The sequence below is a fragment of the Bison bison genome, unplaced genomic scaffold (assembly GCF_000754665.1).
Source record: "Bison bison bison isolate TAMUID 2011002044 unplaced genomic scaffold, Bison_UMD1.0 scf7180017864313, whole genome shotgun sequence".
Taxonomy (NCBI): domain Eukaryota; kingdom Metazoa; phylum Chordata; class Mammalia; order Artiodactyla; family Bovidae; genus Bison; species Bison bison.
Window position 1 is genome coordinate 960,281 of NW_011494885.1, and position 4,444 is coordinate 964,724.

At 48.9% G+C, this 4,444-nt stretch overlaps 1 long non-coding RNA gene across 1 annotated transcript; it reads left to right on the plus strand.

The window, feature by feature from the left end:
* Nucleotides 1-72: 72 nt before the first annotated feature.
* On the plus strand, nucleotides 73-4,425 carry LOC104997656. The gene is made up of 3 exons (XR_826349.1): nucleotides 73-1,196; nucleotides 2,189-2,306; nucleotides 3,776-4,425. It is a non-coding gene; the product is annotated as an uncharacterized LOC104997656 (long non-coding RNA).
* Nucleotides 4,426-4,444: the final 19 nt, after the last annotated feature.

The window sequence follows — 4,444 nt, forward strand, 5'->3', positions numbered from 1 at the left end:
GATCCCACATGCTGCAGCTAAGACCCAGCACAGCCAAATAAATAAATATTAAAAAAAAAAAAAAGACTTTCTGAGGTGCAGACCTGGGGTAAAGTGCCTGCATGCTCAGGTCTAAGAGTAGTAGTTTGGGAGGGGAAAAAAACAGACTCACCCTCCAATGGCATCCTGTAAGTAACATTGAAAGACCTTAACCAGGACCACAAAACCCAACAGTGCCAAGGCCCCAGCCCCCAAAGCAGTCTCAGCTCCAGGGATGGAGCTGTCGTCTTCCCTACACTCCAGCCACACTGGCCAGGCTGACACCTGCCTCGGAGCCTCTGCACTCTCTGCTTCGTCTTACCCAGAACTTTGCCAGGCTGCCTCCTTGTTACTCAGGTCTCAATGCCTGCCACCTCAGAGAGGTCCTCCTTGGCTACAACAGCACCTCCAACCCTTGCCCTGATTCAGTTTCTTCCCAGCACACTTCACCACTTGGAACTGTAACTCCTGTGTTTATATCATCACCTGTGTCCTTCCTCTGGAATCCGAGCTCCTGAGGGTGAGTGTTGCATCTTCCTCATGGCTTCATCCTCAGCACCTAGGATAGCGCTTACCATGGCAGCTCCATAAAGAACTCCTTGACTGCCTACTGGCTTACTTCGCTCTCAGCCTCAGCCCACCCTTCCACGCTGTTCTGTCAGCCTGGGCTTTTGGCAGCTGTACTTCCCAGACTCCCTGGAGAGCTGGCTTCCTTAACTTCATCCCATAAGACCTAAGGGCAGAAAGAAGGTCAAAGAGGGAAGAAGGGGTCCTGCTGGAGCCCCTCCAGCAGCAGTTCAAGCTCCAGTATCTCCTCACTCAGCCAGAGCGCTGTGCCCCACTTAGGGTTTAAGCAGGAGCTATGGGGTCACTGATCCCTGTACCAGCCACACATGTGGCTCCCACTGGCCATTGTACTTCTCTTTCTGCGTCGCAGTCCTAGATGTGGGAGCTTCCTGCAGACACTAATTTCTCAGTTACCATACTTTGAACCTAAGTTTGTGCTCTTAGCTTTCTAGTACCTGTGTGACCATCTCCCAGTACAGAATCCTCCGGAATTCCTCACTTGGCCTCTATTTCCTCTAGGCTCTGAAGAACTGAAGGACTCCACTGGCAGCAGACCAGTTCTCCTGATTCCCAGTCTCTCACGATCCTTAGGAACTTTTGCTGACGAAGGGGTAATTCTCTACTTCTGTGTTTAGAAAGCCCCGTCTTAAGGCAGAATAGGGCTGAGGCATACTGCCCCAGGAAATAAAATCCATCTGTTGTTTTAATGAGCTGCGAGTTTCTACTGAGTTGGCCAAAAAGGTCATTAGGATTTTTCCATAACATCTTGGCTCAGCTACTGAGATTCTGAAGTGGTTGTGTGGTGGTGGTTTAGTTGCTAAGTTGTGTCCGACTCTTTGGGGACCCCACAGGCTCCTCTGTCCATGAGATTTTCCAGGCAAGAATACTGGACTGGGTTGCCATTTCCTTCTCCAGAGGATCTTCCTGATCCAGGGATCGAACTCTTGTCTCCTGCACAGCAAGCAGATTCTTTAACACTGAGCCACCAGGGAAGCCCTCGTAACATCTTATGGAAAAACGTGAATGAACTCTTTGGCCAACCCAATGCTTTGATGATTCTGAGACTCATTGATGTTAAGCTAGAGTGGTTATGAAAGTCTCAGAGTGGATAAATGTCAGATGCGGAGCTTCCAGGATAACAGCATGGGGTTTTGAAAGATGCTTTGGTCATAATCCTGTAACAGACATCAAAACATAAATTATCTTTTGGGACCAAGCAGGTACCACAAATTGGTGACACAAGCAGGGTATGAGGGGTCCAGATGCCAGACGGTGGGGTCTGGGCATGCAGGAAGGAATGCCCCATTAATAGGAGGTGACCCCCACTCAGCTCTAGCAAACTGTCACCCCGTGGGATTTTGAGTGCAGCCATCAATCTCACAGGGATGCTGGAAACTTCCATTTCTGTTCCAGATCTGCCCAGTTTTTCAATGTTGTTGACCAACATGATTTTAAAAACCTCAGTAACCCTGGAGACCAAATGCACTCCTGCAAGTCAGATGATGGCTATGGACAGCCATTTCTGGTGTGTGGCTTAGTGGCTAAGAATGTGTGCCCTGCAGCCAGTTGTCTGAATTCAAACCTAGCTTCTGCTTCTTTCTAGCTATGTGACCTCTAGCAGATTACTCAACCTCTCTGTGCTCCAGCTGCAAAATGTCATGATCATGGCCCCTGTAGTTCTAAGGATTACGAAGACAGACATGGAGAGAAAGTCAAAGCCGGTATTATGCCCTATGTGACGTGGCCCTCCGCCCCTACGCTCCCACCAGTCTCCCCACTGCCTTCCTCAGCAACAGCCTCTCGCCCCAGGTGCCCTGCCATGAGCATCCCAAGCAGGGCCTTTGCACCTGCTGTCCCCACAGCCACAGGGCCCGCTCCTCCCCATCTAGGTCTCCTCTGATGTCACCTTCTTAGTGAAGCCTTCCCTGACTACCTCATTTGAAACTGCTTCACACACACAAAAGCCTCCCATTCCTCTTCTCTTTTTTCCTCCACAGCACTTATAACCTGCTAACATTCTATACCTTTTTTTGTTGTTGTTTGTTTTGGCCATACTCAGTCTTAGTTGTGGCTTTCGGGTTCTTTCCGTTGCAGCATGTAGGATCTAGTCCCCTGACCAGGGATTCAAACTGGGCCCCCTGCGTTGGGAGTGCAGTCTTAGCCACTCGACCATCAAGGAAATGCCTATTCTATACATTTTGCTTAAATATTCAAGTATCTGTTTTCACTGTTATAACCACCGCAAAGGCAGAAATTTTTATTCATTGTGTTTACCACTCTGTTCCCCGTTCCCCAAATAGTACCTGTATCACCTGCGTGCTCAATACATCAGTATTGAATGAATGGGCATAAATAACGGTCCCTACCTCATAAAGGATCCGATGTGATCATCCCTATAGAGTGCTTAGCTCAGGGTCTGGTCAGCCGTGAGCCATTATGGTAATTCAGATTCTATTCTTGAGGGTTCTTAGTTGCCAAGCTTCTGTGAGTTAACACATGTAAAGCGCCTTAGAACAGAGCTTGGCACACAGTAAATGGTAGCTACTATTATAATTAAGCTTCTATTTTCAAAGAAGCTTTGATGCCAAGCTTCTGGGAATTAGTATTTCCCATCTCAGAGCGAGAGCTGGTGTTTCCACACGGCTGTCACGAGCTGGCCCTCTACTCCCAACTCTGACCTCATCCCTCCAGCCACTCTGGCCTCCTTGATGCCCCACGCCCACACCTAGACGGCTCCTCCCACCCCAGCGCCAGGCTCCCTCCCTCCCCTTCTCTGGTCTCTCTTCACCTCAGGGAGGTGATGTCACTATTTAAAACTGCACCGTCTTTCAGAACTGCCCTCTTCTCTGCTCTAGTCTCCTCCCCAGCGCTCAGCACCATCAAGCATGTTACGCCTTTCTTGTCTGTTTCTTGTTTACTATCTGTCCCCACCAGGGGCCCCTTCTCACTTCCAGGTAAGCTCCATGAACACAAGGATTTTATCTTATTCACTGGTGTGTTCTCAATGCTTAGCACACAGCCAAGAATTGAAAAGATATTTGTTAAGTGAATTAATGGCTCACAGTCCCTACCTTGCAGAGTTATTCTAAGGGCCTGATGATCTCATGCAAATAAAATGCAGCACTCTGTTAAGTGATGGGGAAACGGCAGCTGTAATTATAATTAAGGTTCTATTTTTGTGTGTTCCTAGATGCACAACTTTTCTGAGTCAATACACTGAATACATAAAGCTCTTGGACTGGCGTTTGGCACTCAGGAAGCGCTCAGGAAGCAGAGCTATGATTATAATTAAAGTCCTCTTTGTGAAGGTTCTTGGATGAAGTGGCAGAGCGTGCTCGCCGTCTTCCACAAACGTTTTCTGCTTTCTGGGCACTTGGCGAGACCGCCTTTCCCACACTCCCTTGCAGCGAGCTGCGGTCACGTGATTCATCTCTCAGCCATAGAACGCTAAGTGGCAGCGGTACGTGCCCCTTCCAGACTGGGGCTTCTCTGCAAGCATGTGAGCCTCTCCTCTTCCACCCACAGAGCCCCAGCCAGGGACATCCAGCCATGACCATGTGAATGACAAAAGGATGGCCTGGGCCTCCCCAAATCACCATATGCAGGTTACTCGCCAACCTTGGACTACCATGTGAGTGAGAAACAGAACCCTCTTGTGTCTGAGCCTGCACATCATAGGGTCTATGATTAAATACACAGAAACCACATTGAACTATGCACTTAGTAAACATTAATTATCGTGGTAACAAGATCCTAAGGTTTCCCCAAGAAGGAGCCCGGGGATGGTGAGGTAAATGCCCAGGCTCACGCCTTACACACTTGAGCTTACACACACACACACACACACACACACACACAC